At 35.3% G+C, this 11,394-nt stretch overlaps 1 pseudogene; it reads right to left on the reverse strand.

The window, feature by feature from the left end:
* Nucleotides 1–8,668: 8,668 nt before the first annotated feature.
* On the reverse strand, nt 8,669–8,769 carry LOC119799582 (annotated as a pseudogene).
* Between the last annotated feature and the right edge of the window lie 2,625 nt (nt 8,770–11,394).

Genomic DNA, 11,394 nt, shown 5'->3' on the forward strand with positions numbered 1-11,394 from the left:
CTTCAGGATACTTAACTCAAAATATTTAAATTGGGATCTCAAAAATACATCTTCATTTTAACATCTGCTGCAAAATTAGTCACAGTAGAAAATATATGGGAAAACTTGAATGTCAAAAAACCCATGAATGGATAAAGAAAGTTTGCCATATTCATGGAATAGACCTATTTGTCCATAACATGAAGGAAATTCTGTTTATTATGGCAACATGGATAAACCTTGAAGGGTGTCAGGCTGAGTAGATAGTCTAGTCACAGATAGACAAACACTGACTAATCCCACTGTACTCAGAAATTGTTACTTTTCTTTTCTTAAGGAACGTTTGTCATTACATAGGATTTGTTGACCTGGAACTAGTTATGTAGACCAGGGTAGCGTAAAACACATGCACATGTTCTTGATTCTGACTCCCAAGTGTTGGAATTAAAGGTGACAACCACCATTCCTTTCTTTTAATGTTGTTATTTCCTCTGAGACAAGGTCTCTTATAACCCAGGTTAAGATCGAAACCACATTGTAGTCAAGGATGACCTTGTGCTACTGATCTTTCTCCTGCCCTCACAAGTGCTGGACTTGCATGGTGTACCACTGTGCTTGGTAATATGGCTTACTTTTCTTGATTTCTAAGAGAGTGTTTTCATCCCACAATATACATACACACTTATCAAATGTAGACTTCATTTAGAATATCTAAATTTATGTTTAATTTTGTTAAAGTGAATACCTACTAAGCCACCTTATAGCTATTTCTGATGAAGAAGAATGTTCTTTATACTCCCCATTTTCCCTTTTTCTGTTCAGTGGGAATCTTACAGAAACATGTGGGATGTTTTCCCACTGCTAAACCTTCTAGTGATATGTAATTAGCTCAAAGGCAGACATTGCATAAATATCCTTAATTGAGACCTTTCTATTTGAACTCTATTCTGTTTTCTGCTCTACTTTCTGGAACACGTAGCTTTCAAAACAAGCTGGGATTGATTGCAAAATGGCTGACATTTTGACTCTTTTTACTAAGACTGAGAAATTGGCCCATCTGATTTTAGAGTATATTGTCATAGAATTTAAAATGTCTCTGGACATTAGTTTTTTTTTTCCAGTGTAAATGTGTGGTGAATGTGGGAAGACAGCCGTATCTCATCAGTCAACATTATTTTAGGCAGAATGTTTGCTTCTCCTTGGGTGACACATATACCAATTATCCAGGGGAATTCGGTGCTGTCTCAGCTACTAGCAGGTCTTATTTATGGGTTTCACTATCCCTTTCTTAGATATGTTGCAATGTCTACATATGTCTACAAATGTCACTTTAGTTTCTATGACACAATTTGGATAAATACTATACCTGATGATCTAGGAGTGGTTCCAAATATGGAAAACAATTGACTTTCATTTTTTTAAATAATACTTTTTGATCACGAGTCCTTTGAAATATAAACACTTACATAGCACTGATTAAAACTAGTGTATGGCCTTAAAATTGTACTCTGTTTTCTTCTTTGAAAACTCCCACATCCCATAGTAAAAACGATTTGCACTCAGAATAGATATTCCACCTTAGATTGTCAGAGTGTAATTATTGTTCTGGATGAAAGTTAGTAAATATTATATTTACTTCTAAAGTGTTTATTGTAAAGCCCCTGCCAAAGGCCAAGGTAAGCAATTGAAAAGAAGCAGAATCAGACAAAATGGGATACCCATTGGTCATACAGGAAATTTGTGTTATATTTCTTTGATCTATTTTTTTTAGATTTGACTATAGATTTGTGATTTTGACATTAGTCTTTGACTGTACATATGAAGCAATATGTCTCTGAAAGTGCTTCAGTATTCTCTAAATCCCAGATGCCTTAAGTAATGATAGGTAAAGTGCTTATTCTTCCTGTATCCAGGGCAAGTAATAGATCTTATCATAGGACCACAGTATCCATAGTATTCCTCTTGTTATTTAGGTACATATAGTTTTGATATTCATATGGTTATGACATGGTAACATAACAGACTAATACAGAGAAATTATTTTGCTAAAGCATATATTCTATGTAAATATGTGTCACACAGAGTTTTATACACCTTGTAAAGATGAACTTAATATAATATTATAAAACTTCATTGGTGACTATTTTTATTTTTCTTTATTTTGAGGAAAATGAGGCATAGAGCAACTAAGTAACTTACACAAAGTTATACCTCTATTAATGGCTAATACTGTAATTGTGATTCAATAAACACTAACTGCAGGCTCCCTAAGGGTAGTTTTAATAAAGAAGCATCAGTAAAAAGTTCTTAATTCTAAGAATCTGGTATGTCTGCATAAAAGATACAAATGTTTTATTCAGTCATTAACAGTCTCAAAATTAAAAACAATCCACTTGGAAGTACATTTATTTTTCTTGTACACTTTTGGAAATTATTCCATTTCTAATTCTAAAAACAGACTTTCCAAAAGCACATTTTTCATAAATAAAAAATAAACTCCTGCAAGTTAGTTGTAAGTTCCTTAAAAACAAAACTCTTTCTTAACTGTTAAGTATTAAAACATTTAAAGGGAAAGAGTTGTGAATTAGAAGAATGGGTCAAGAGCCAAGGCAGTAAAGTTGTGTGACTTGGCTTGTATCTGTGAAGCTCTTCACATAGGCATTTATTAATCAAATCTTTAGAGGAAAACCCATCTGCTCATCTCACAAGACAGAGACTTGAACCTCCAAGAGAGATGGTGATTTATCAGAACCGTATGTCTAAGGTACAAAAGCTAGATTTTGATTCTACTTGGTAAAGTCAGTAATTGTTCTGTACTAGTTCCTAATCTTGTTGGTGTGACAAATATCCTGATGGCGAAGACTCCGGGAAAATAAGGGTTTATTTGGGCTCACTGTTTGAGTGTTCAGTCTCCCATGGAAGCAGCAGCAGAGGCAGCTGGTCACATTGCATCTGCTGAGGATGCACAGAAAATACTCACATGCATTTCAGTTTACAGGCTCCTTTTTATGTCATCCAACACTCTCAGCCCATGCAATGGTGCTCCCCACATTTAGGGTAGGTCTTCCCAGCTCAGTTAACAGAATCTAGAAAGTCCCTCAAAGATGTACTCAGAGGCTTGTCTCTTCAGTGATTCCGGATCCTGTCAAACTAACAAATCAAGATGTATATTCCACCCAGCTCCACCAACACATAAAGACTATGTATATACAACTTCCACCCAGCTCCACCAATACATAAAGACTATGTATATACAACTTCCTTTCCAGAAATAAACGCTTTGGCATTAAATTTACCAAGGCATTTAGTTTAAGAATCTTTGCCATGGATACAAAAGTTGACAATGCCTTGAGCTAATCTTTTATATAGGCTACTATGTGGGCACAGAGAAGGATGTGATGTGGGATTTATCACATCCTTTTTATTTATCATTGGTTGATAAAGAAACTGCCTGGCTCATTTGATTGGCCAGACCTTAGGTGGGCAGAGTAGACAGAACAGAATGCTGTGAAGGGAAGTTAATAAATCGCCATGCCTCTCCTCTCTGAGGCAGACAGGATGAAGCTCCTGCCCAAGATGGACATATGCTAGAATCTTCCCGGTAAGGTACCACTTCATGGTGCTACACAGATTATTAGATATGGGTTAATCAAGATGTGAGTAAGAGGCTGGAACTAATGGATCAGGCAGTGTTTAAATGAATACAGTTTGTGTGTTGTTATTTCGGGGCATAAGCTAGCCAGGAGGCCGGGAGTGGGGCCAAGGGAACGTGGCCCGCTGCTCCTCATTACTACAAAGATGATTACTGATTCTAACCTATATAAATAAAGTTATGTCAAAATTATTAAAGCAACAAAGATCTTCCAGAGTGTCAGATATAAAAAGGGACACTAGAGTGCAATATAAAGAAGATAATAAACATAAAATGACCAAAACAGCACCAAGGTTATAGAATCTTATATAAAATAAAAATTATCTTTACAAGATGAATCCTATTTATTAATTACTTACATATGATTCTAATTTCTATAATATTCTTAAATCAGATGTATCAACATTAAAATTTTAGAAAATGAGTCAATATTATTGGCAAGTAAACAGAGATAATATGAAGAACTGGCTGGGGAAGATAATTTCCATAACTACAACATTTATGTTTTATACTTAGTATTTTAAGAATAATCTTTAGGGTACTATTATTGCATTAATTAATTTTTAATTATTGCTTCATTTTCTGAGAGAAGCAACATAAAGGAAGAAGGATTAACTTAGACTCATAACAATTAGCTCTCACAGTGGGTGTGGCATAGTGGCTGAAATGGCTTGCCATGGTCTTGGTAGCTTACAATTGTTGGCCACTTCCTGGAAGATCAGCCAATATAACTTATGTTGAAAGTGTGACCAGACTAAAAACTTCAAAAGCCCACATCTAGTGGCACACCTGTCAGTCACGATTCCTGCCTGAAAGGTTCAATAACTCCCTCCAAAGGGACCACCAGTTGGAAGCCAAGTGTTTAAAAACATGAGTCTGTGGGGATCATTTTACTTTCAAATCATAGTTATCATTATCACCACAGATGTACATATTAAAAATGAGTCTCTGAAGAAGTAAGGACATTGCTTAATTTTATACAGCTGGTGTTATAATCTTTAAATTTTATAAATTTGATACAGACCTATTTATATGCATTTTCTGGGAAAAGAACATACAGATCTCATCAACTTCTCAAGGAGAAGATATGAAAGATGGTACTAAGATGTATATATTGAATTAAAGAAGATATTTGTGTAGGGAGCTATTACAGTCTGGCTGAGGTATAGGCTATAAGAGGGAAGAGGCTGAGTGCCATGTCTACCTGGTAAGGTTTACACTTTGTCCACATAGAATAGGACAGTGTAAATAAACAAATACATTAAAGACAATGGAAGGTTGCTTTTCTCTGTTGGAAGAAGGACTTGGAAATGTGAAAGAGTGGAAGCTGAAGTGTATAGTATTGTACTGTAACTAGGTGATGACATATGTTTTTCAATATGTGTGATGTGCGTAGAATAAATGTAAATATGTGTATTCACATGTGTATATGTACATATATAAATAAGTACATTCATTGTTTGCTGCTCAACCCAGTAGCTTAAACCAGATATTGGATCCCATGTATTGTACTCCTTGGCCACACTGCTATAGAATTTAAAAAGCTTGTTGATAGGGAGAAAGTGAGAAATTATTTTTATCTGCTAAAAAAGTCATGTTTCAAAGCCTCCAATAAAATATGCATTAAATGTGAAAATCTTTGATTCTTTGGAGAGAGTAACACTCTCTCCAAAACCTATTATGTAACGCTATCATGTAACATCTGTTTTCCTAGAGTAGTTTACTACTTTTCCCCAATAAAATGTGTGTTTTTTGCAATTGAATTAATTTAGATATTTGTAAACATTAATCTAATGAAAAATTAATAGTTGTTAAATTTTTAGGAAGTATAAAAGCTAACCAGTGTGGTGACGATATTTTTTAAACTCTCAGTTAATTCCTATGAAACCCTGAATTCAGATCTGTTAGTATCATCACTTTATTGGGAATGAAGCTCAGTGATTCTATTCATTAAATTGCTCTAATAATTTATTTTAGGCTCTGTTTCATTGATTACTATGAACTTTATCCCTGAGTCACAAGCCTGACTCAAACTTATTGGATATCCATGAAGAAGACATTGGGTTAAAATATCTCTATTTTTCAAAAACAAAGCCTTTGTGGGAAGTGAGTTCATGACCCTCTTTTGTCGTCTGTTCTATACTGGATGGAGGAAATTTTATGATGTTATAGAACAGTGCTTTAAGGAACTTAGGATAGTTGGACATGAAAGCCCACATCAACTTTCACTACTCAACTTCCTTTTTCTTTCTAGACATTGTGTTTTCACTGTCTAAAAAAAAAAAATGAAAGACTGAAAAGAGGTGTTTTATCATGCAGAGATAGGCCTAGGGCTAATGTGTTCCACATGCCTGCCCCTGACATGGGGACTGTCAATTGGTGGAAATGATAGTGAACTAAAAATGAGGATTAGAAAGGCTTTCAAGATATCCAGTCTCACTGCACTTGCTGAGAGAGGTGCGTAAGTATAAGCCCTAAATGACTATACTAAAATCCCTGTAGAGATTTGAACCAGCTGTAGTTAGAAATAAAAAAGCAGACACTGTGGGAATATAGCCCATATGGAAAGGAAATGGCTGCAGAAAGCAAACAGAACCAAGTTTGAGAAGAAAGAAGGTATCATTCAACATCTAGTATAACACACGTGCCTGAGTAGATACTGTATGCAGCGGCTTGTAAGGGTGGAAGTTTATTTATATATTGTATGTGCCTTATTTAAATAAGTAGCCATGGAGTTACTGCACCTTTGATGAGACTGGATGGAAGAACTGAAAGCATACCCATGGGTATAAAATTAGAAAACATTGTGAAGTATACATTAGCAAAACAAGATTATGCCGGGAGAGGCTAGGTTTAAGTGGGTTTTTAAAAAGCTTGTACTTTAAAAGGTTTTAGTTTTAAATTAATTTTATTTTAACTACTATTCAATTTTTATTCAATTGCTATTTTGTATCTGTACATTTAAGTAGATACTGTTTAGTATTTTAATACTTGCATACACTGGGTAATGCTCAAATCTGGGTGATTATCAATCCTTTATTTCAAATACTTATCATGTTCTTATTATGAATGCATTTAAAATCCCCTCTCTTATGTAATTGAAGTTTACAAAGCATTAGTGCTAGTGTTATTCACCATGGGGTGTCATAGCACATCCAGCCAATCTTCCCCCTTCAGCACTGTACCCATTATCTCACTCACAAGGAGAATTTTAAATAATTGGTCTAGTGGAAGCCGAGCATGTACTAGTGGTTAGCATGATCTGGGAAATAGGATAAGGTGGATGGGAGGGGTCGATAATACTGCGTTTTAGAATAAATTTAGCCAACAGAAAACATGAGAGGTAGGTAGAGAGATTTTCCAGGTAGCCTACCTCAGACATTGCCACCTTCACTACTAACTGCCCACTCAGAGCCAACATTTACTATAAGTGATGAGCCTGTCCTGACACACTAGTGTCACCCATATCCATAGTTATCCTCAATGTTTAGTCTTGGTCCTGGGAATTTCATATGGAGTGATATGTGCCCAACATTCTGGAATCATATAGAATATTTCCATTGTCCTAATAGTCAGGTTAGGATGCTCTATTCCATTGATCCCAATCTAGCCCCTAATCTTTTTTTTAACTGTCTCAAAGTTTTGCTTTCCCTAGAATGTCATGCAATTGAAATTATGTAGACTTTTGACTGGCTTCTTTCTCTTACATATATTTATTTAAATGTACTTTACATTTGACTTGGTATTTAATTTCTTTTTAGTGCATAATATTTCTATTGTTTGGATTAGTGATTCCAAATTTAGCCAATTATGAATAATGCAATGCTTGAGAAAAACAATCTTGAGTCTGAGAAACATGCACAATATCAAGAGAGTTAAGAAAAGGAGAAACCCATAATCATACAAGTTTCATGGTGGGCAATATTTCTTTATCAATTGGCCCTTTTACAGATAAGAACTCCCAGTCTTTGATTGGTCTTTTCATTCTTTGGACCTAGTCTTCAAAACTGCAAACTTTTTTTATTTTAGTTACAACTTTCATCAATTATTTCTTTTATGTCCTAGGCCTTTGACTTTATTCCTAAATTACTCTTATCCCTATAGTCAAATGATCTAGGTTTTCTTTTAAGATATCTCCTTACAATTTAAAATTTTTCATTTTTTCTGGTAGATGTAGGATCTGTGTCTATTGTAATTGGATGCTGATAACACTTCTTTGAATGACTGTTATGACTATCATTGTCCCTGTATTGCCTTTGGTTTTTGTCAAAAGAACTATGCCTCCATGGGGTATTTCTAGCACTGTGCTTATCTGTTCTGCTTGGGTCTCCAATTTTTGGTTATTATAGCTTCATAATAAGTCAGAAATGAGGTCACATTAACATTCTAGCCTCATTTCTCTTTCAATGCTGCATTAGTGATTTTTGCCCATCAGTATAAACTTCAGAATCACAAAACAACTCACCAGGGGTGTGTTTGTGATTGCTTTGACTCAAATTATTAAGAATTCGTTGATGGTTTATAATTCTCTTATTTCAGCTATCAGTTTGTGCTTTTGTGAAACTGTTTCTTATTTTCATTTCTTCAGCTGTTTTTGCTATTAGGATAGTGATGGACTCACGCAATGAGTTGGAGAGCAGCCGGCCTGGTTTAGCTTCTGTCGGGCTGTGAAGAATTGTACTTGTGACAAAAGGGAGAAGATGATGACTTTCTTTTTGCTATGTGGAGTACAAGAGTAGCTAGAGCTGGATTTTTTCCTTCTCCCAAGCCAAGTAAGCTCTCAAATCTATGCAGCAGGGAAGATTCTAGTTAGAGTTTCCTTCTAGAACAGGCCTTGCTAAGGGCACTGTGTCCTCATGTGTGCCCTGACAGTCTCTTGCAAGCACACCCTGGTATCAATGTAAGAGAGCTTTTGTCAGATACAAACTGTGAGAAACTTCACAAGCTCCTGGAGGAGACCATGACAGTTTATTCAAACTCACTAAAATTTACCTACTCCCAAAGCTTGGTTCCCTTGGCGGTTTCTGTTTGTTTTTTTAAAATAAGAAGACCTTCACAGGTTTATGTGTCTTCCTTGACAGGATCCATCCTAATCTTTCTGTGTCATTATAATTTAAATATATGTGTTTTCAAGACAAGTATTCTTAGAGATTTAACCCGCGGGCATGCCCATGGTAAATCGTCAGAGATGCGTCTGTTACATTTCAGGGTTTTGTGTCTCAGCACTGATTTCTGTGGTGGACAGGGCTCCCTGTGTCTGTTCTGATAAGCCATGAATCTCTTCTATCCCCATCCATCTCTGTCTGTCTGAGAGCCGAGACCGCTGTATCCTCACTCCTTGTGGATCTAAATAGAGGCTTGGGTCTTTTTTTTTCTTCTTTTCAGTTCTCTTAGACATTTTACCTATTGTTCAGGCAGAGTGGCAGCGTATAATCTCCTTATGTACAGAAATAGAAAATGGTTGTATGACTGTTTAGATTTAGAAAAAAAATGCTTTCCATTTCCCCATACTTGTTAAGTATTTTTTAATCACTTCTTCTAGACATAAGACTCTGAAACTCAAAATATGTATGAATGCCTTTTGAAGTTAATTAGAATTAGCTAAATTTTTGTTTTATGGTTGAACATATATTACTTCAGTTGTCATTAAACTGATGGGGTTAAGATTATCTCATAATTCTATTTGTCGTGTAAAAGAAGTACACTAAACTGTTTATATTAATTTATAATTAACTACTAAAACTGTAAATAGGTGTATTATTTTAAAAGGGACAAATATTAATCTACTTTAGTTATTGTCATATTTTAAGAATATTGAGTAGAAATATGTGAATGTCTGGACAAAACTTATTATCACATGGATCTTAGCTACTTTGACTACAGATAAATTTATATAAAAATACAAACTACAGACGTCTAGCATATGGAGTGGTATATTTGGCTTTAATTAGGGTTCTCACTTGTCCTCCCTCAGAAGAAGTATAAATGACTACTGAATATCTTTTAAAATCAAATGTGTAGATACTTTAAATTTACATATATAGAAGTTTTAGTGAAGTGAACTCTCTCCATATATTCATATCTTTGAAAGCATAAAACTGTGGGGCAAATTGCATGGTATATCTACAGTGAAATGTTAAAAGATGCTTTCACTGTTTATTTAGTCAAGCTGATATAAATTTCAATAACTGAACTAGAATGTTTTATGCTGGGTCAGTGAAATGTTGAAGTTTGTGGATAAAGAGAAATAATAATATATAGTACCCAAGTACTCTCTTTCTCTCTCTCTCTCTCTCTCTCTCTATATATATATATATATATATATATATATATATACATATATATATATACATGTCAATTCACACAATATATATATATATATTGTGCTTCACACAATATATATATATATATATATTGTGTGAATTGACATGTATGAACTGAACATTAATAATGATGTTCACACTCTTGCAGTTCTCTCTCCCGCCCCCTCTGTTCTTGCTCTGCCTTTCTTTCTCTCCCTCTCTCTCTTATTGTTTCCACCTAAGCTACTTAACTTTGAAAGGTATCACCATGTCTATATGAGTTTATAAGTGAAAGGTAGCAGTCAAGTTAGCGATCCAGTTAATGTACTACCTGGTAAGGATAGGTTATGGACCACCTCTTGGATGCTCCTCTGTGCTGTTTTTAAGTCGTAATCCATGTTCTATCTCATTCTTCTCTACAAGCTGTTTCTAACAATGTGCATACCCATGAAGAATATGGAGGATTCTTTTATTCTTTGAAATTTCACATATACATATGATGATTTTGGATCATATCCAGACTTCACTCCCACCTCTAGCATGCCCCAAGTTTCCCACTACATTTCTCTCCCAACTTCTTAAAAATTCTAGCCTAGAGATGAGAGACGCTCTTGTGACCCCTTCCTAGGTGACAAGTTACTGACAGTTGATGGGTACTAGGGGAAGGAGGATAAGTTTACTTTGACTCTGGAACTACTGGTAGGTTCAGCATGTCCCAGTGGATGGCCCTATATTCATACACATATGCACAGAGCTAATTGGACTCAGTAGGTTAAAAATAAATAAAACAGTTTTGAAAAAGAAAGATAAACCTAGCTGCAAATGACAATATCATGACTCTTAAGGAAGTATTCAAAAAGGAAGCAGCAGTCTGTAGAACATAGATTTATACCCTAGGAAATTGGTCAATTTGTGCATAGAAAGGGCCTGGCAAATATAAAATAAATAAAAAAATCAGGACTTCTGAGAGGCTCAGAGTATGAACTTGACATTATATTTCTAGAAGTAACACAAACTAGTCTGCTGCAAATTTTGAGTTGTCTACTACATGTTCTTCAGTATAGGTAAGGGCAGAAACCTGTTGGGGAGAAATAAGAGTCATCAATCTACCCAAAATAAAAAAAAGAGGAATAACTTAATTAGACCAAAGTCAAATAAGTAAGTTAAAAATATCCTTGATCCATGCTTGCCAGGATGCCTTTCTCCCCTCCCCTCCCCTCCCCTCCCCTCCCCTCCCCTCCCCTCCCCTCCTCTCCCCTCCTCTCCTCTCCTGTTCTCTCTCAACCTCTTTGAATTTAAAATGACGGCACAGGCCAATGAAGACTGCACAGTGAGTGAAGGTATTTGCACCTGACACAATGACCATAGTTTGATGTTTATGTCCAACATGTGGAAAGAGAGACAGATTTTCTCAAATCGTCCTCTGACTTTCAAATGAGTGCCTTGGTACACAGACTACAC

This window comes from Arvicola amphibius, chromosome 12 (genome assembly GCF_903992535.2).
Source record: "Arvicola amphibius chromosome 12, mArvAmp1.2, whole genome shotgun sequence".
NCBI lineage: Eukaryota > Metazoa > Chordata > Mammalia > Rodentia > Cricetidae > Arvicola > Arvicola amphibius.